Source organism: Meriones unguiculatus (genome assembly GCF_030254825.1).
Source record: "Meriones unguiculatus strain TT.TT164.6M chromosome Y unlocalized genomic scaffold, Bangor_MerUng_6.1 ChrY_unordered_Scaffold_25, whole genome shotgun sequence".
In the NCBI taxonomy this organism is placed as follows: domain Eukaryota; kingdom Metazoa; phylum Chordata; class Mammalia; order Rodentia; family Muridae; genus Meriones; species Meriones unguiculatus.
In genome coordinates this window covers 3,693,643-3,715,414 of record NW_026843710.1, presented here as the reverse complement: position 1 = coordinate 3,715,414, position 21,772 = coordinate 3,693,643, and the positions used below count along the sequence as shown (strand labels likewise).

At 37.5% G+C, this 21,772-nt stretch overlaps 1 non-coding gene across 1 annotated transcript; it reads left to right on the top strand.

Annotated features, from left to right (window-relative positions):
- The first annotated feature begins 14,413 nt into the window (after nucleotides 1–14,413).
- Nucleotides 14,414–14,520, top strand: LOC132651843 (U6 spliceosomal RNA). The gene has a single exon (XR_009589402.1). It is a non-coding gene; the product is annotated as a U6 spliceosomal RNA (small nuclear RNA).
- Nucleotides 14,521–21,772: the final 7,252 nt, after the last annotated feature.

Genomic DNA, 21,772 nt, shown 5'->3' with positions numbered 1-21,772 from the left:
CAGGGTTGTCTGGGCTGACTTGGTTGGATCGGTAGTTGTGTCCTACTCAGTGCTCATTGAGTAACAAATTCTGGTCCTGTGGTTTAAATTTCAACCTGGGCCTTCAGGACAGAGAAATGTGACCGTTTTATATGCCCAGTATACAAGAGCTGCTGTTTTTCCTGCTGTGATCCTCCAGGCAAAAACTGTAAAAGTTTTCTTAGTGCCAGGACGGTTAATTCATAGGTGCCTCCTGAGCTCATGGGGTTTGAGGTAACTGGGTAAATACTAGTTCAAGGGTAGGATTCTCTGATATATAATGTGTTCCTGGAAAGGATGCCTTACAAAATCAAACTGTGCCCTCCTTTAGTGGAATGTTTTCTCCATGTTAAAATTCATCATAAAAATTGTCAACACATTATTTTTATTGCTTATGTGGGAATTTGATATAATATACTTTACACTTCTTTTTCATTGCTCCCATTTTCAAATTCCTACCCATGTGTCACACTAATTTTTTTTCTTTAAAATACATCAATTCAAGTATGTAAAGTTCATATATTCATTGGAACATGATTTGAGTCTCAGTGCAAAATACCATAAAGAAAACTGAGTTTCTCCTTGCCACACCCTGGCACCACCCACAAGAAGAATCCATCAGTCCTGGAGAACTCTGTATTTCATCACCTTGATAACAGTTTTTCTTATGTATTAATTTACTATGATTTGTTCACTTTGACTCCCCTCTGATGCGCCCTCCCCTTCTCCTTCCATTCCCAAACACCTTGCTTCTTCTACCCCTATGCTTTTTTCTGTAGTTCCCTGATAGGGGACGTCCTCCTCTTCCTTCAATCTGATCATAGCTTATCAGGACTCATAAAGGATGGCTGTATCATCTTCCTCTGTAGCCTTTCTCAGGGCATTGCTCTTCTTCCATCTTTCTCAGGGCATTGCTCTTCTTGTGTCCTCAATTCCCTCTACTTCTGACCCTTCCTGCCTCCTCTTCTTAACCCTTTTAATAACTTGCTCCTGAACCTCTTACTGGCTTTTCCCTATTTCATGACATCATTCTGCTTCTCAGCCAATCAGTACCTGAGAGAATCTTGAGGTTTCCATGGAGATAAGTAAGTAATCTTTCCTCAGGGTCCAGTATCTCTTATCCTGTGTATGCATGAGTTTTTCTTGTGAAACCCAGCAAGCCTTTATCTCACCCCTTTATCCAGATGCCACACCTTTATTCTGATTTACCTCTGTGTCAATGTCAGGTAGGAAATGAAAGTTTAATGTTTACTTAATTGAACAGCTTCCTGAGTAGGAAAGCTTCAAAGTGATATCAGATTAAGGAGAATGTACCCAATGACAAAGTGATCTCCTACTGTGGTCTTGGATCTGAAATTTTCTAGATTTTGACTTTGAACTGAGTGGCTACTTGTTTCCTCACTAAATATACCTTCACATTCTTATTGATATAATAAGCTGGCAGTTTCTAGCATTGCCTGGGGTATTATTAAAGAGAAGGAAACTACACAATTTCTGGGACTTGTTGGCTGAAACAGAGAAAGATTGGTGTATGTAAAAGGAGAACTGGGGGCAACAAAGTATTTGAAAGCTGATGCTCTTCTGCACTGATGTTGCCAAACCTCTATGAGCAGGGTTGCCTTGGCTGACTTGGCTGGATTTGCAGCTCTGTCTTATTCAATGTTAAGTCATGAACTCTCCTGGTACTGGGGTTTACAGTTAAAGCTAAGCCTTAAGGACAGAAATGGGTCCATGTTATAGGAGTAGGACACCAGAACAGCTGTGTTTTCTGCTGTGATCCTCCAGATAAACCCTCTAAATGTAGTGTTAGTTCAAGAAATGCTTCTTCAGATGTGCCACCTGAGCTCATTTTGTCTCAGGTAGCTTGGTAAACACTAGTTCATGGCTAGGATTCTCTGCTACATAATGAGATCCTGGAAAACATGCCTTTAAAGTCAAACTCTGCATTCCTTTAGCAGAATCTTTCCTCCATATTAAATGTCATTGTAAAATTTGTCAACACATTATTTTTCTTATCTACATATTTCATATAATAGAGATTACACTCCTTTTCTATTGCTCCCAGTTCAAATTCCTACCTATTTGTCACACATATTTTTTTTCTTTAAAATACATCAATTGAAGTATGTGTTATTCATATACTCATTAAAACATAATCAGAATCTCAATGCCAAGTTACTTAAAGAAAATTGAGTTCATCCTTGTCAAATCTGGGTAACACCCGCAAGAAAACCATCAGTCCTAAAGAGCTCTATACTTCGTCAACATTATCAGAGTTTTTTACTATTGTATTTATTTATTAAGATTTTTTATGTTGAATCCCCTATGCTTCCTTCTCTCTCTTCTCTTTCCAGTTCCACCCACACTTTTTCTACCCATATGCCCTTTTTCTAGTTCCCTAATAGGGCAGATTCTTCTCCAACTTCTATCTGACCCTAGGTCATCAGGTCTCACCAAGGCTCTCTGTATTGTATAATGGAATCTGCAGTGTGTTTCTCAGGGCATTGTTCTCCTTGTGTCCTCAATTACCTCTAGTTATGACACTCTTCCTGCCTCCTTTCGTGCAGGTTTCCCAGAGCTCTGATGGGAGCAAGAATTTCATAGGGAAATCTCTTTTAGAGCTGTGTGTTTTAAGGTCTATCTGTGCATAATTGACCTGTGGGTCTCTGTATGAAATCACATTAGGTGCAGAAGGAAGTATCGCTGTGGATACAAGAACATGGCACTAATCTATCATTTGAGGGCAGAGAGCAACATATTTAATTAATAACAGCCTAGTTTGCTTGAAAATTTCCATAGGAAGACCTGGCCAAAGAACTCAATTCACTGACACCCTATTCCCCTAGTGGAAGACTGGTTTGTAGGCCCTTTATCCCCTACTATTAGGAAATATCCTAATAAGTGAATACACACCATATTTGTCTTTATGCATTTTAGTTACTTCACCCAGGATGATTTTTCCTGGTTCCATCCATTTGCCTGAAATATCTTGATGTCATTTTCTTAAACAGAATAATACTCCCTTATGGAAATATTCCACATTTTCTCCAAAGGAGATTGTCAGTCCTGGTCTTTAGAACTTGGAAGTTTTGCGGGGGCTTTAATCATTGTTTTGGATGTCAAGCTATGAGAATAAATATGTTCTTTTAGCCTAGTATTCTTTCCCTCTTCTACTTCCTGGTGATTTGAATTCCAATGTCCACTTGAAGCTCATCTATTTAGATGTTGAGTCCCCAGTAAGGAAATTTCTGGGAAGGGTTAGGAGGCATGGCCTTTTAAGATAACATAATTCCTGTTGGAGTTATAAGAGGGTGTGCTTTGTTGATGATATGCCAATGAAAATGACCAGACATATGGAGTCTCTGTCTCTCAATTGCTGTCACTGTATATTTTTGATATGGTCATTCTCTGTCTCTCCAGCTGTATATGTCTCCCTAACTCTTTCTCTCTCTGTGTCTCTCTGTCTCCCTCTCTCAGACTGTGGCTTGTGAAACACTCTCAGTTCTGCTGAAGGACTACAACAAGATGACTACTTGCTGACGTGACATCCTGGAAGGTCTGTGTAAAAAATATAAGCAAGATCCCAATTAATCACTTTTTGTTTAAAGAGTTGGCTTTGTCAGGGAGCATTTTTTCCAGTAAGTAATTCACTGACTGAGGACATATCTGTGCTTTTAACAAATAATACTGGAATCTGTGATAATGTGAAACTGACATGTCAAGTACAGGTGGCTTCAGTAATGACCACTTGAAAGAAATGTGTGACAGTATTCCAGAACTAATAGTCTTGGACACAGAACTGTCATCTCTGTTTTGTGAGCTTTCAACTGCCCAGATTGAAGCATGTAGGGCTGCTCAGCCTTTCTTTCAAGTGGGCTGTCCACTTGGCCGCTTTAATAACTCTTAATGGCTTCACCAGTTTCATGACATCATTGTCAATCTCAGCCAATCAACACCTGAAATATTCTTGAGGATTCCATGGGGATGAGTAAACAAACATTTATCAGTGTCCAGTATTTCTGATACTGTGTGTATATGACTTTTTATGTGAAACTCAAGAAGCCTTTATCGTATCTCTTTATCCAGATCCCACACCTTTTCTCCTGTTTACCTCTGTGACAATGTCAGGTAGGAAATGAAACTTTAATGTTTATTTATTTGGACAGCTTCCTATGTAAGGATGCTTTAAAGTGACGTGGGATTAATGGGAATGTACAAAGTGACAAGGTGGTCTCTTATTGTGGGGTTGGATCTGAAATTTCCTAGGTTGTGTCTTTGAACTGAGCAGTTACTCATGTCCTCAATAAATGTACCTTCACATTTTTATTGATATAATAGCTCATCTAATTATGTGTGGAGTCCCCAGTAAGGAAATGTCTCCTATTGGAGTTATATTGTGGCAGGGTGTGCTTTAAGGTTGACAGGCCAATGAAAATTATCAGACAGAATATAGTATCTTTCACTTTATATCTTTTTTTTCTGTAGATCTTGGTCTCTCTATTTCTAAATATGTCGCTCTAGCTTTTTCTTTCTCTGTCTCCCTCTCTCTGCCTGCTGCCTGTGGTTCAATATGAAAAGCTCTTGAAAGAAATATGTGACAAATCAACTCAACTAAAAGTCTTGGAGACAGGAACTGTCATCTCTGGGTTGTGTGCTTTCACCTGCCCAGATTGAGGCTTGGGGGGATGCTCAGCTTTTCTCTCAAGCAGGCTATCCACTTGGCCCTTTTAATAACTGGCTCCTGAAACTCTTACTTGCTTTCACCTGTTTTGTGACATCATTCTTCCTCTCATTCAATGAGCACCTTACCATTGTGATATCATAATAGCATTGGGATGTCATGATGAATTTTCATATCCTGATGCCATGTGTGATGTCATAATAACATTGTGATGTCATCCATAGCATTGGATTTCCTAATATCATTATGAAGTCTCAATGTTGTAAAGTCATACTAGCTTTTTTATCTCAAAATTCCATTGTGATGTCATAGCACAATCATGTCGAAATACCATTTGAAGTCATAATAGCATTGTGATGTCATAATAACATTGTTTAATCATAATTCCATTGGGATGTCATAATATTGTAATATCATAATAGCATTGTGATGTCATAATAGCCTTTAGAGGTACAAATAGCATTGTGACCTCAAAATTCTATTTTGATTAGATACCACAATCATGTTGAAATATCATTGTGATGTCATATTAGCATTGTGATGTTATAATACCATTGGTGTGTCATAATATCATTGCGATATCATGACACCATTGTGATATCATAATGAAGTTGTGATATAATACAATTGTGATGTCATAATAGAATTTATTTATCATAATACCATGGTGATGTCATAAGAGCACTGAGATGTCATGACACAATTGTGATGACATAATACCATTGAGATGTCATAATAAAGTTGTAATGCCCTTTTACAAATGTGATGTCATAATAGAATTGTGATTTCATAATACCATTGTGAAGTCAAAATACCATAGTGATATCAAAATAGCATTTAAACATCATAATGACATTGTGATGTCATAATAGAATTGTGCTGTCATTATAACACTGTGTTGTTATAATATCATTGTGATGTTAAAATTCCATTGTGATGTCATACCACAATTATGTTGGAATAGTCTTATGATGTCATAATAGCATTGTGATGTCATAAAAGCATTGGAATGGCAAGACAACATTGTGATATCATAATAGCATTGTGATGTTCTAATACCATTGTGAAGTCATAATAGCATTGTCATGTCATAGTACCACTGTGATATCATAAAACCATTGTGAAATCATAATACCATTGGATGTCATACCATTGTGCTGTCATAATAGCATTGTGATGCTACAATTGAATTGTTATGTTATTTTATCACTTTGAGGTTCTAATTCCATTGTAATATCATACTTTGATTATAATATCAAAATACTGGAAGGGGCAGAGCCAAGATGGTGACTAGAACACACAGTTTCTGAGTGGTGGAATGCCTAGGCTTCTGAGTTGGTGAAAGGAGGGACTTCTAACCCAGGAGAACGACAGTGAGGCTTTCTAAACAACGGGGAGAATCGCAGGAGGTGAAAACTTTGGTCTCGGGTCACCCTGGGACTTGTTTGGGGAAGGAGAGAAACGATCCTTAGATCTCGCGGCACTCCCATCCCCCAGACTTCCTTCTGCCTCCTCACAGTGGCACAGTGGACTCGTCTTTCTCAGCACAGACCTAACTGCCTGGGGACTACAGCCACTGAGGGAAAGCTCCAAGCCCATTAGCGGCAGGCAAAAGCCAGCAGCACCTATCCCTGGGTCCCACATTCGCTCGGTGGCTGCACCATCCTTCCAGGGCCAGAGTCTGCTAGACGCCATCCTAGCTCCGCAGGATTGCCATCACTGAAGGTACGGCCTGCCCAATTCCACAGTGACAGAGAATACGCTATATACTCACCAAACCCAAGCAGAAATGACATACAGCCTAGACACACCTTTTGCAGATGATATGATAGTATACATGAGCAACCCCAAAAATTCAACCAGAGAACTTCAGCTGATAATCACCTTTAGCAAAGTGGCATGATAAAAAATCAACTCAAAAAAAAAAAAATCAGAAGCCCTGTGCAAATAGTGATAATTTGACTTCTTCCTTTCCAATTTGTATCCCCTTGATCTCCTTTAGTTGTCTTATTGCTCTGGCTAGGACTTCAAGTACTATGTTGAAGAGATATGGAGACAATGGGCAGCCTTGTCTTGTCCCTGATTTCAGTGGGTTTGCTTTAAGTTTCTCTCCATTGAGTTTGATGTTAGCTATAGGCTTGCTGTATATTGCCTTTACTATCTTTAGGTATGTGCCTTGTATTCCTGATCTCTCCAAGACTTTAAGCATGAATGGGTGTTGGGCTTTGTCAAATGCTTTTTCATCATCTAAGGAGATGATCATGTTGTTTTTCTCCTTCAGTTTGTCATGGTGTATACCAAAGACAAAAAGGCTGAGAAAGAAATTAGGGAAACAACACCCTTCACAATAACCACTAATAACATAAAGTACCTTGGGGTGACTCTAACCAAGCAAGTAAAAGACCTGTTTGAGAAAAATTTCAAGTCTCTGAAGAAAGAAATCGAAGAAGATATCAAAAGATGGAAAGATCTCCCATGGTCATGGATTGGTAGCATTAACATTGTGAAAATGGCCATCCTGCCAAAAGCAATCTACAGATTCAATGCAATTCCCATCAAAATACCAACTCAATTCTTTACAGACCTTGAAAAAAAAGATTCCCAGCTTCACATGGAGAAAAAAAAAAAAAAAACCAGAATCTCCAAAACGATCCTGTACAACAACAGATCATCTGGAGGTATCTCCATCCTTGATCTCAAGCTGTACTACAGGGCAACAGTAATAAAAACTGCATGGTATTGTCATAAAAACAGAAAGGAGGATTAATGGAACCACATAGAAGACCCATAAATAAACCCACACACCTATGAATACTCGATATTTGACAAAGAAACCAAATCAATTCAATGGAAAAAAGACAGCATCTTCAACAAATGGTGCTGGACCAACTGGATATCTACATGCAGAAAAATGAAAATAGATCCATATTTATCACCCTGCACAAAACTAAAGTCAAAGTGGATCAAGGACCTCAACATAAAACCAGATACCCTAAATCAATTGGAAAAAAAAAGTGGGGAACAGCTTAGAACTCATTGGCACAGGAGACAACTTCCTGAACAGAACACCAACAGCATAGGCTCTAAGAGCAACAATCAATAAATGGGACCTCGTGAAACTGAAAATCTTCTGTAAAGCAAAGGACACCGTCATCAAAACAAGAGACTGCCTACATATTGAGAAAGAATCTTCACTAGTTCCTTTATCTGACAGAGGACTAATATCCAGTATATACAAAGAACTAAAGAAGCTGAAAAGCAGCAAACCAAGTAATCCAATTAAAAAATGGGGAACAGAGCTAAACAGAGAATTCTCGACAGAGGAATATCGAATGGCAGAGAAACACTTAAAGAAATGCTCATTCTCATTAGCCATCAGGGAAATGCAAATCTAAATGACCCTGAGATATCACCTTACACACATCAGAATGGCTAAGATGAAAAACTCAAGCAACAACACATGCTGGAGAGGTTGTGGAGAAAGGGGAACCCTCCTCCACTGCTGGTGGGAATGTAAACTGGTACAACCACTCTGGAAAGCTATCTGGCTGGCGCTTTCTAAGACAAATAGGAATAGTGCTTCCTCAAGAACCAGCTATACCACTGCTAGGTATATACCCAAAGTTTGCTCAAGTACACAAAAGGGATACTTGCTCAACCATGTTTATAGCAGCTTTATTTGTAATAGCCAGAACCTGGAAACAATCCATATGTACATCAACGGAAGAATGGGTACAGAAATTGTGGTATTTATACACAATGAAATATTACTCAGCAATCAAAAAAGGAGGAAATCATGAAATTTGCAGGCAAATGGTGGGATCTAGAAAAGTTCATTCTGAGTGAAATATCCCAGAAGGAGAAAGACAAACATGGTATATACTCACTTCTATAGACCTATAAGATATGATAAACATAAGGAAATCTATACACCTAAACAAGAAAATCAAGAGAGCGGACATGGGTTAAGATGATCAATCCTCATTTAGAAAGACAGGTGGGATGTGCATTGAACGTATGACAGGAGTCTACTGAAGGCATCTGAAAGACTCTAACTAGTAGTGTTTTCAAAGTAGATACAAAGACTCATAACAAAAACTTCTGCAGAGTACAGGGAATCATATGAAAGAAGGGGAGTTAGAATGATGGGGAAAGTATAGGAGTGCCACAAGGATCAAATATATCTGGACACAGGGTCTTTTCTGAGACTGACATTCAACCAAGGACCATGTATGGATATAACCTAGAACTTCTGCTCAGTTGTAGCCTGTGGTAGCTCAGTAACCAATTGGTTTCCCAATGTAAGGGGAACAAGGACTATTTCTAACAGGAACTCAATGACTGGCTCCTTGGCCTCTCCACCCCCCAAGGGAGGAAGAGTCCTGTTAGGCCCCAGAGGAGGGCTTTGTAGCCAGTCCTGAAGATACCTGATAAAATAGGATCAGATGAATGGGGAGGAGGTCCCCCCCATCAGTGGACTTGGAAAGGGGCACGGTGGAGATAAGTGAGGGAGGGAGGGGCTGGGAGGGAATGAGGGATCGGGATATGGCTGGGATACAGAGTTAATAAAATGTAACTGATAAGAAAAAATAAAATTAAAAAAATAATATTAAAATACCATTGTGATATCATAATAGCATTTTCAAAATGCCATTGTAATATTATAATAGCATTTTGAGGTCATAATGAAATTGTGATGTCAAAATTCCATTGTTTTGTCATACAACAATCATGTCATAATAGAATTGTTATGTCATAATAGCTTCGTGATGTTAAAATTCTTTTGTGATGTCATATGACAATCATGTCATAATAGCATTATAGTGTCATAATAATATTATGATGTCATAATAGCATTGGGATGTCATGATACTATTGTGATGTCACCAAAGAATTATGATGTCATAAAACCATTGTGATGTCACAATAGCATTTTTATGTCAAAATTCCATTGTGAGGACATGATAACATTTTAAAACCATTATACAATTGTTATGTCAGCATAGCATGGCATTGGGGTTATGGTTAGGTTTAGGGGTTAGGTTTAGCATTAGTATTAGGCATCTTCTACTTGGGTTTTGATGTTTGTTTTAGCTATCTTTTATGTGTGCCCTTTTTGAAACAGGATAGGCAGTTTTGCCTTTTAAACATATGAAGTAATATTTTTGAGTTTTTAGTACCTAACTAGGCTGGTGTGTACTTTGCCACCTGTAAGACTCTATGTGCATTTTGATTTTGGCATGACAAATATTTATACCTTGTGAAAATATATCATGTTGAAAGGATAAGTCAGTTTCCAGAGCAGTGTGATATGTTAATTTAATCAGCATTTAAAAGTTTTTTGACATGGCACATGTGCAGCTTGCATGTTTGTCTCCCAGCCTAATTTTAGGTCCTTATATTGACCAACAGAACATATTTCTTGAACCAAAATACCCTTTGGCATGAGTTCTTCTGTGGAAGTCCCATTTTCTGAGATCTGTTGGTCTTTTTAGAGCATTGTAGCATCATCTCTTCTCTTATAAACCTAAAATTGATATGAAGTCAATCTTTAAAACAGTAAGGATATAACATCTATCATTAAGAAAAAAGAACTTACATGGTAACCTTCAGGAAAAATTTTTTTTGAATATTTTACCTCTGTGGAAATGTCAGGTAGGAAATGAAAATTAACGTTTATTTAATTGGATAGCTTTCTAAATAGAGAAGCTTCAATGTGATTGGGAATTAAAGAGAATGTACCAAATGTCAATGTTTCCTACTGTGGTCTTGGATTTAAAATTTCCTACATTGTTACTTTGAATTGAGCATTTAGTGGTGTATTCACTAAATGTACCTTCATATTCTTATTGATAAAATAGGCTAACAGGGTCTAGGTTTCCCTGGATTGTTGAGTCTTTAAGAGCAGCTAAAAGACAAGGAAACCAGACAATTCCTGGGATTGGTTTGGCTGAAACACAGAAAGAACTGTGAATGTAAAAGAAAAACTGAGGAGAAATAAACTCTTTGAAAGCTAGCAATGTTAGACACTAGAGTTGCCAACCCTCTATGAGCATGGTTGCCTTGTCTACCAGGCTAGATTGGCATTTGTGTCCTACTCAGTTGTCAATGAACAATCCTTCTGGTTCTGGGGTTTACATTTAAAACTGGGACTTAAGGACAGAGACATGACTCTGTGTTATATGCCTAGGACACCAAGCAAATATGTTTCCTGCTGTGGTGCCCCAGACAAACTCTGTAAAAGTAGTATTAGTGTCATGTGTCTTGTTAAGAGGTGCCATCTAGGCTCCTGAGGTCTGAAGAAGCTGGGTAAACTCTAGTTCATGGCTAGGATACTCTGCTACAAAATGAATTCCTGGTGAGCAAGCCTTACAAAATCAAATTCTTTGTTCCTTCAGCAGAATAATTTCTCCATGTAAAAGTTGTGAACATATTTTTATTACTTATGTGGGAATTTAATTTAATATACATTACACTATTTTTCCATTGCTCCCTGATTCAAATTCTTACCTTGCGTCACATTTTTTTTCTTTAAAATATATCAGTTGAAGTATGTGTGGTTTATATACTCATTGGAACATTTCAGAATCTCAGTGCCAAGTCCCTTAAAGAAAACTGAGTTCATCATTCCCGTACTCGGAACCAGCCCCAAGAAGAAGCCATCTGTCCTGAAGATCTCACCTTGATCAAAGTTTTTCTTATTTATTCATTATGATTTGTTCACTTTGTATCCTCTTTGCTGCCCCCTCCTTCTTCTCCTTCCAGTCCTACTCAGCCTCCTTCTTATATCTCTATAACCTTTTTCTAGTTCCCTTATAGGGAGGCCCTCCTCCACCTTCTGTCTGACCCTAGCTTATCAGGTTCTAGGCTGGCAGAATCATTTTCCTCTGTAGCCCGATTACCAGGGAATTGTTCTCCTTGTGTCCTCAGTTTCCTCTACTTATTTCACAATTCCTGCCAAATCTCCTGCAGGCTTCTCAGAGCTCTGAGGGAAGGGAGAATTTCATAGGGAAATCCTATTCAGTACTAGGTGTCTTAAGGTTTCTCTCTGCATAATATTGGACTGTGAGTCTCTGTATGGAATCCCATTTCACGCAGAAGGAAACATCTCTGGATAAAAGAACATGGCACTGAATTAATCAGTTGAGGGCAGAGAGCAACATACTTTAACAACAATGGCCTGGGTTGCTTGAAAATTTCCATAGGATGTCCTGGCCCCAAAACTCAATTAACTGCCACCCAATTCTCCTAGTGGAAGACTGTTATGGTCAAAAAAGATGGCCTTTTGGAACTTTAACCCTACTATTATGAGACCTCCTGATAAGTGAATACAAATGATATTTGTCTTTCTGCATGTTAGTTACTACACCCAAGATGATTTCTCAGGGTTCCTTCCATTTACCTGAAAATATCTTGGTCATTTTCTTAGCTGACTACTCTGTCATAGAAATATTCCACATTTCCCCCAAAAGAAATTGTCAGTCATGTTCTTTAGTCCTTGGAATTTTCAGGGACTTTAATCATTGTATTAAATAATGAACTATCAGGATATATATGTTCTTTTAGCCTAGAAGTCCCTCCATCTTCTTCCACTTACTGGTGATTTGAATTGTGATGTTCCCTTGAAGCTCATCTACTTACATTTGGAGTCCCCACCAAGGAAATATCTGGGAAGTGTTAGGATGTATGGCCTGGTTAAATAATAACATTCCTTTTGTTTCACTAATTTCATTCTCAGACCTTTTGACTTCTGTATACACAAGGGATACTGATGTTTTTGAATTAATATTGTATCCAGCCAGTTTTCCAAAGATTTTTATCAGCTGTATGACTATGCAGGTAGAGTTTTGGGTCACTCTGGTACACTGTCATATCATCTACAAATATTGATACTTTGATTTCTTCCTTTCTGATTCCTATTCCATTGATCTCCTTCAATTATTTTATTACTCTAGCCAGGACTTCCACAACTATGTTGAAGATATATGGAAAGAGTGGGCAGCCTTGCCTTGTTCCTGATTTCAGTAGTATTGCTTTAAGTTTCTCTCAAAATCTCAAAAGACAACATGTGCTGATGAGACTGTGGATAAAGGGGAACCCTCCTTCCTTTTTGATGGGAATATAAACTTCTACAACCACTCTGGAAATCAATCTGTTGCTTTCTCAAACAACTAGGAATAGTGCTTCCTCAAAAACAAATTATACCACTCCTAGGCATGTATCCAAAAGAGGCTCAAGTACACAATAAGGACATTTGCCCAACCATGTTTGTAGCAGCTTTATTTGTAATAGCCAAAACTTGGAAACAACCCAGTTGCTCCCCCAACTAAAGAATGGATACAGAAATTGTGGTACATCTACACAATGGAATATTACTCAGCAATTAAAAACAGAACAAATCAACACCAAAAAAAAAACAAAAAACAAAAAACGAATCATGAAATTTACAGGTCAGTAGTGGGAACTGGAAAGGAAGATCCTGAATGAACTATTCCAAAAGCAGAAAGACACACCAAGTATATACTCACTCATATAGACATATAATACAGGATAAAACTACTAAAATCTGTACACCTAAAAAAACTAATCAATAGGGAGAACTTTGGCTTTAATGACAAGAGTATGGACATCAGAAGAAAAAGAAAACAGGGAACAAGTTAGAAGCCTGCCACAGAGGGCCTCTGAAAGGCTCTTTCCTGCAGACTAAAAAAGCAGATGCTGAGACTTATGGAAAAACGTTGGGCAGAGTGCATGGAATCTAATAAAAAAAGTGGGAAATAATAAGATCTGGAGAGGACAGGAGCTCCACAAGTAGAGCAAGAGATCCAAAAACTCTGAGCACACGGGTCTTTCTTGAGACTCATACTACAACCAAGTACCATGCATGGAGATAACATAGAACCTCTGCACAGATGTAGCCCTTGGCAGTTCAGTGTCCATGTGGGTTCCACAGTAATGGAACAAGGACCACCTATGACATGAACTGATTAGCCTGCTCTTTGATCACCTCACCCTGATTGGGGAGCAGCCTTACCAGGCCACAGTGAAAGAGAATACAGCCACTCCTAATGAAATTTGAAAGACTAGGATCAAAAGGAAGAAGATGAAGACCTCCCATATCAGGGTACTTGGGGAGGGGCATGCATGGAGATGGAGAGCAAATGTAAGATTGTAATGGGATAGGGTTTTATGGGGGCATACAAAGTGAATAAAGTATAAATAATAAAAACTGAAATAAAAACTATTGAAAAAATGTATTTCCTTTTCAATTTATATTACGGCAGGGTGTGCTTTGAGGTTGATATGCCAATGAAACTGAAAAGACAGAATGGAGTCTCTGTCACTTTACATTTGGTTTTTGTTGGTCTCAGTCTCTATTTCTGAATTTGTGTCTCTAGCTCTCTCTGTGTCTCTTTCAGTCTCCCTCTCTTTGCCTCAAGCTTGTGGTTCAGTATGAAAAGTTCTCAGTTTTTGTGAAGGACTACAACAAAATGACTGCTTGCAGACATGACATCATGGATGGTCTCCTAAAAATATAAGCAATGCCCCAATTAAATGATTTTTTTATTCAAATATTTGCCTTGGTCAGGGAGCATTTTCACAGAAAATTATTCACTAACTGTGCATTTAACAAATAATAATAGAATCTGTCATAATGTGACACTCACAAGTCAAGTGCACATGACTTTATTAATGACCATTTGAAATTATGTGGTGCTCGCTTTGGCAGAACATATACAAAAATTGGAACTATCCTGAGAAGATTATCATGGCCCATGCACAAGGATGACATGCAAATTCACATAGAGTTCCATTTTTTTTGAGAAATTAAAGAAAACACAAATAGTGGAAATTGTGGAGAGAAAGAACTTAGGGGAAAAAACAGGAACTGCAGATGCAAGCATAACAAATAGACTACAAGAGATGGAAGCAAGAATCTCAGTTGTGGAAGATACAGTGGAAGAAATCAGTGTATCTGTCAAAGAAAATGTTAAATCTAAAAAATTCCTGAAACAGACCATCCAAGAAAGACAAAACATAAGAAAAATTAGAATAGAAGATAGTTATAGGAGATTCCCTCCTCAAAGGCCCAGAATGTATTTTCAAATAAATAAATAACTGAAGATAATTTCCCCAACTTAAAGGAGATGCCAATAAGAATAGAAAAGGTCTACAGAACATCCAATAAATTAGTCCAGAAAAGAAAATCTTCCCATCACATAGTAATCAAAACAGCAAGTATACAGAAAAAAAAAATACTAAAAGTTGTAAGAGAAAAAGGCCAAGTAACATCTAATGGCAAACCCATCAGAATCACACCTGACTTTTCAGCAGAGCCTACGAAAGCCAGAAGGGCCTAGATGAATATCATGCAGGCCCTTGAAGAACACAGATGGCAGCCAGGCTACAATACCTAGCAAAACTCTCAGTACTCATAGATGGAGAAAACAAGATATTCAAGGACAAAAACAAATTTCAACAATACCTACACACAAATCCAGCATTACAGAAGACACTAGAAGGAAAAATACAACCCAAGAAAACTAGCTACTTTCAAGAGAACACAGGAAATAATTAAACTCATTACAGTATAACAAAGCAACCAAGCACAAAAGCATACTACCACAACTAACATCAAACTCAAAGGATATAGCAGCCACTGGTCATTAATCTCTCTCAACATCAGTGAACTCGATTCTCCAATAAAAAAACAACAACAACAACAACAACAACAAAACAGACTAACAGAATGGATGAGTAAACAACACCCAGCAGTCTGTTGCATGCAAGAAACACACCTAAGTCACAAACATAGATATTAACTAATGGTAAAGTCCTGAAAGACTGTTTTCCAAGCAAATGGACCCAAGAAACAAGTAGGAGTAGACATTCTAATATCTAATAAAATAGTTTTTAACCAAATTTAATAAAGCGAGATGGACAAGGACACCTCATACTCATCAAGGGAAAATTCCATCAGGAAAACATTACAATCCTGAATATCTATGGCCCAAATACAAGGTAACCCACATGTGTAAAAGAAACATTGATAAAACTTAAACAACACATAGATACCCACACATTAATAGTGGGAGACTTCAACACTCCATTCTCAACAAAGACAGGTCAACAAAACAGAAATTAAAAAAAAAGAAAATATGTTTCTGACAGAGGTCATGAATCAAATGGACCTAACAGATATTTACAGAATCTTACACCCAAACGCAAAAGAATTTAACTTTCTATCAGCACCTCCTGGAACCTTCTCCAAAATAGACCATATGTTTAGCCACAAAGCAAGCCATAGCAGATACAAGAAGATTAAGATACTCTCTTGATCTTCTCTGATCACCATGGGATAAAGCTTCACATCAACAGAAATAGCAAAAAGCCTACACATATGGAAATTGAACAACTTGCTACTAAATGACACCTGGCTCAGGGAAGATATAAAGAAAGACATTAAACTCTTCTTAGAATTCAATGAAAATGGAGGCACAACATACCCACACTTATGGACATGATGTAAGCAGTACTAAGAGGAAAGTTCATAGCACTAAGTGCCTTCAAAAAGAAATTCAAGACAGCTCATTCAAGTAAATTAATGGCTCACCTAAATACCCTAGGGAAAAAAAAAAAGCAGACACACCAAAAAGGAGTAGACAGCTAGAAATTACAAAATTACAAAAGAGGAGGAGGGAGAGGCTTAAGAGGGGGATACAAAATGAATAAAGTGTAATTAATAAAAGTTAAATAAAAAAAATTTAAAAAAATCAATTCTGAAATCAATCTGTTAGAGAAAAATAAAACAATTCAAAGAATCAATAAAACCAAGAGCTGATTCTTTGAAAAGAATGAAGACGATAGACAAACTCTTAGCCAAACTAAGTAAAAGGCAGAGAGACACCACCCAAATCAACAAAATCAGAAGTAAAAATGGGCTCATAACTACAGACACTGAGGAAATCCAAACAATCATTAGGACTTCCTTCAAAAGTCTATATGCCACAAAATTTGAAAATCTAAATGAAATGGGCAATTTCCTTGATTGATTTCACTTACCAAAGCTGAATGAAGATCAGGTAAACCAATTAAAATGTCCTATATCTACTAAGTAAATGGATGTGGTCATTGAAAGATTTCCATCTAAAAAACAAACAAACAAACAAACAAACAAACAAAAAAAAACCCAGGACCAGATGGTTTCAACACAGAATGTTACAAGATCTTCAAAGAAGAGCTAACTCCAATTCTCTTCAAACTACTCCACAAAATAGAAACAGAAGGAACACTACCAAACTCATTCTAGGAAGCCACAGTCATCTTGGTACCTAAACCTCACAAAGACCCAACAAAGAAAGAGAATTTCAGGCTAATCTCTCTTATGAACATTGATGCAAAAATACTGGATAAAATACTTGCAAACCAAATACAAGAACACATGAAGGATATCATCCCCTGTGAACAAGTAGGCTTCTTCCCAGGTATGCACGGGTGGTTCAATTTATGGAAATCCATCAATTTGATCTACCATATTAACAACCTAAAAAAGAAACACAATGATAATCTTCTTTGATGCTGAAAAAGCATTTGAGAAAATCCAACATCCATTCATGTTTAAAGTATTGGAGAGATGAGTGATACAATGCATATATCTAAATATAGTAAAGGCAATATATATCAAGCCTATTGCCAACATCAAACTCATGAGAGAAACTGAAAGCAATTCCAATGAATTCAGGAAAAAGTCAAGGCTGCCCACTCTCTCCATATCTCTTCAACAAAGTTCTGGAAGTCATTGCTATAGCAAAAATAATAACAGAAGAGATGAAGAGGATACAAATCGGAAAGGAAAAAGTCAAAGTATAGCATTTGCAGATGATATGCTAGTATACCCGAGTGACCCTCAAAATTCTACCAGGGCACTCTTACAGATGATAAACACTTTCAGCTAAGTGGCAAGATACAAAATTAAATAAGAAAGTCAGTAGCCCTTCTGTATACAAAAAAAGAAAAAAAAATGGCTGAGAAAAAAAATTAGGGAAACAACACTCTTCAAAACAGCCAAAAAAGACAAGAAGTACCTTGGTGTAACCCTAACCAAACAAGTCAAGACTTGAATCTAAAAAATTTCAAGTCTCTAAAGAAAGAATTGGTAGAAGATATTAGAAGTTGGAAAGATCTCCCATGCTCATAGCTTGACAGGATTAACATACTAAAAATGACCATCATACCAAAACCAATCTACAGATTCAATGCAATTCCCTTCAAATTACCAACAAAAAGTTTTACAAAAAAATTGAAAGAAAAATTATAAACTTCACATGGAAAAACAAGAAACCCAGAATTGCTAAAACAACCCTCTACAATAAAAGATCTTCTAGGAGAATCATCATCCCTGATCTCAAACTGTATTGTAGAGTAACAATAATAAAAACAGATTGGTACTTGCCTAGAAAATGAATGGTGGAAAATGGAACTGAATAGAAGGCCCAGAAATAAACTAACACACTGATGGACACCTGAGTTTTGATAAAGATGTCAAACCTATACAATGGAAACAAGATAGCATCTTCAGCAAATGTTGTTGGTCTAACTGGATGTCACCATGTACAAAGATGCACCTAGTATCATACTTATCATATCACCCTGTACAAAAGTAAAGTCCAAGTGGATCAAAGACCTCACCATAAAACCTGACACATTAAATTGGGTAGAAGAAAAAGTGGGGAAAGAGCCTTGAACTCATTGGCACAGGAGACCACTTCCTGAACAGAGCACCAACAATCGATGAATGGGACCTTGTGAAATTTTTGTAAAGTTTCTATAAAACAATCATCAAAACTAAATGAATGTTTACAGATCTGCAAAGAATCTTCACCAAGCCTCTATGTGACAGAGGACTATAACCTGGTATATATAAAGATCTAAAGAAGTTGAAAAGAAACAAATCAAGTATTCCAATTAAAAATGGGGAACAGAGCTAAACAGATAATTATCGATATAGGAATAGTGAATGGCAGAGAACCACTTAAAGAAATGCTCAATGTCATTTCCATCAGGGAAAAGCAAATCAAAACTACCGTGAGATTTCAACTTACACCCATCAGATTGGCCAACAGGAAAACCTAAAGTGACAACACATGCTGGAAAAGGTGTGGAAAAGGGGAACCTTCCTTCAGTGCTGGTGGAAATATAAACTTGTACAACCACTCTGGAAATCAATCTGGTGCTTTCTCAGACAACTAGGAATAATAACACTTCCTCAAGTTCAAGTTATACCACTTCTAGGCATATATCCAAAAGAACCTCAAGTACACAATAAGGACATTTGCCCAACCATGTTTGTAGCAGCTTTATTTGTACTAGCCAAAACCTGGAAACAACCCAGATGATTCCCCAACTGAAGAATGGATACAGAAATTGTGGAACATCTACACAATATAATTTTACTTAACAATAATAAAACAAAAACAAAACTAAAGCAAAAAAAACCAAACAAACAAGGAAATTGTGACATTTGAAGGTAAAGGTGGGAACTGGAAGTGAGCTATACCAGAAGCAGAAAGAAACAGTCAATATATATTCACCCATATAGACACATAGAGTAAGCCTACTGAAAATGGTACACCTAAAGAAACTAATCAAGAATGAGGACTGTGGCTAAAATGCTCAATCCCCATCCCAAAAGGCAAAGAGGATGAATATCCAAAGAAGGAAAAAAATTGGAACAATTTAGGAGCCTGCCATAGAAGGCTTCTGAAAGGCTCTGCCATGCAGACTATCAAAGCAGATGCTGAGACTTATGGACAAATGTTGGGGAAATTGCATGGAATCTAATGAAAAAAAGTGATAAATAATAAGATCTGGAGGGGACAGGAGTTCCACAAGGAGAGCAACAGAACCAAAAAATCTGAGCACAGGGGTCTTTCCTGAGACTCAAACTCCAACAAAGTACCATGCATGGAGAAAACGTAGAACCTTTGCACAGATGTAGCCCATGGCTGTAGAGTGTCCAAGGGAGTTCCATAGTAATGGGAACATGGACTGCCCTTGACATGAACTGATTGAACTGCTTTTTGAAAACCAAACCCTGCTTGGAGAGCAGCCTTAACAGGCCACAGAGGAAGACAATGCAGCCACTCCTAATGAGATCTGATGGACAGGGATAGAAGGAAGTAGAGGAAGACATCCCCCATCAGAGGACTTGGGGAGGTACATGCGTAGACAAGGGGGATGGATGTTTGGATTGGGAGGGAAGAGGAAGTGGTTTATTGGGGGATACAAAGTGAATGAAGTGTAATTAATAAAATTTAAAATAGAAATATTAAAAAAATATAATTCCTTTTAGTGTTATATTATAGGAGAATGTGCTTTGAGGTTGACATGCCAATAAAAGCAACCAGACAGAATGGGGTTTCTGTCTATTGGTATCTTTCAATTTATATCTTTGTTTCTTCTGGTCTCAGTCTTAATATTTCTGAATCTGTTTCTCTAGCTTTTTCTCCCTCTTGCTCTCTCTATAACCCTCTCTCTGTCAGTATGAAACGCTCTGAGTACTACAAGAAGATGACTGCTTGCCAGTGTGACATCCTAAATGGTCTCTAATTTTATATGCAAGGTCCCAATTTAAACACTTTTTGTTTAAAGAGTTGCTATGGTCAGAGACGATTTTCACAGTCACTAATTCCCTGAGTGTGGACATACATATGCACTTAACAAATAATAATGGAATCTATGATAGTGTGAAAGTCACATGTCAAGGACTAGTGACTTTATTAAATAAATTTTTTATTTTTTAAAAAAATATTATTTTTAAATTTAATTTAAATATTTAAATTATTTATTTTTATTAAATAAATATTTTTTGAAATAAATATGTGACTCTTTTCCTGAACTAAGATTATTGGACACAGGAACTGTCATCTCTGGGTTGTGTGCTTTCAGCTGGGAAGATTGAGGCATGTAGGGCTGCTCATCCTTTCTGTCATGCTTGTTGTCTTCTTGGCCCTTTTAATAACTGACTCATGAAACTCTTACTGGCTTTCACCTGTTTCATGACATCATTCTCCCTCTCAGCCAGTCATCATCTGAGAATCTGGATGTTTCCATGGAGATGAGTAAAGAAACTTTCCTCAGTGCCAGAATATCTGATCCTGTGCACAAATGACTGTTTCTTTGAAACCCAATAAGCCTTTATCTCATGCATTATCCAGATCCACACCTTTACTCCTGTTTACCTCTGTGACAATGTCATGTAGGAAATTAAACTTTATTGTTCATTGAATTGGACAGCTTCCTAAGTAGTGAAGCTTCAAAGTGATGTGGGATTAAGGGGATGTACTTATTGACAAGGTGAATTCCTACTATTGTCTTGGATCTAAAATTTCCCAGGTTTTGATTTTGAACTGAGCATCTACTGGTGTACTCACTAAATGTATCTTCACATTCTTATCGATATAATAGGCATTCTGGGCCTAGGTTTACCTTGGGCTTTAATTCTTTAAGAGTAGGGAAAAGAGAAGGAAAGCAGATAACTCCTGTGACTGATTTGGCTGAAACAGAGAAATATCTGTGAGTTCAAAAGGAGAACTGAGGGGCAATAAAGTATTTGACAGCTGGTGCTACTTAGCACTAGAGTTGCCAACCCTCTAGGGTTGCCTTGCCTAACCTTTCTGGATTGGCAGCTGTGTCCTACTCAGTGGTCAATTCTCCTTGTCTTGGTTTATGGTTCAAACTAGTCCTTCAGAACAGAAAAATATCACCGAGTTATATGCCTAGGTCAGAACAGCAGAAGATTTTCCTGCAGTGGTCCCCCAGGCAAATACTCCAAATGTAATTTTATTGCCAGCACTGCTTTTTGAGAGGTGCATGTGGTCTGAGGTAGCTGGGTAACCACTAGTTAGTTCATGGCTAGGATTCTCTGCTACATAATGAATTCCTGGAAAGCATGCCTTATAAAGTCACATTCTGCCCTCCTTTAGTGGAATCTTTTCTCCAGTTTAAAAGTCATTGTAAAATTGTCAACATGTTATTTTTATCGATTTTGTGGAAAATTCATATACTATACAT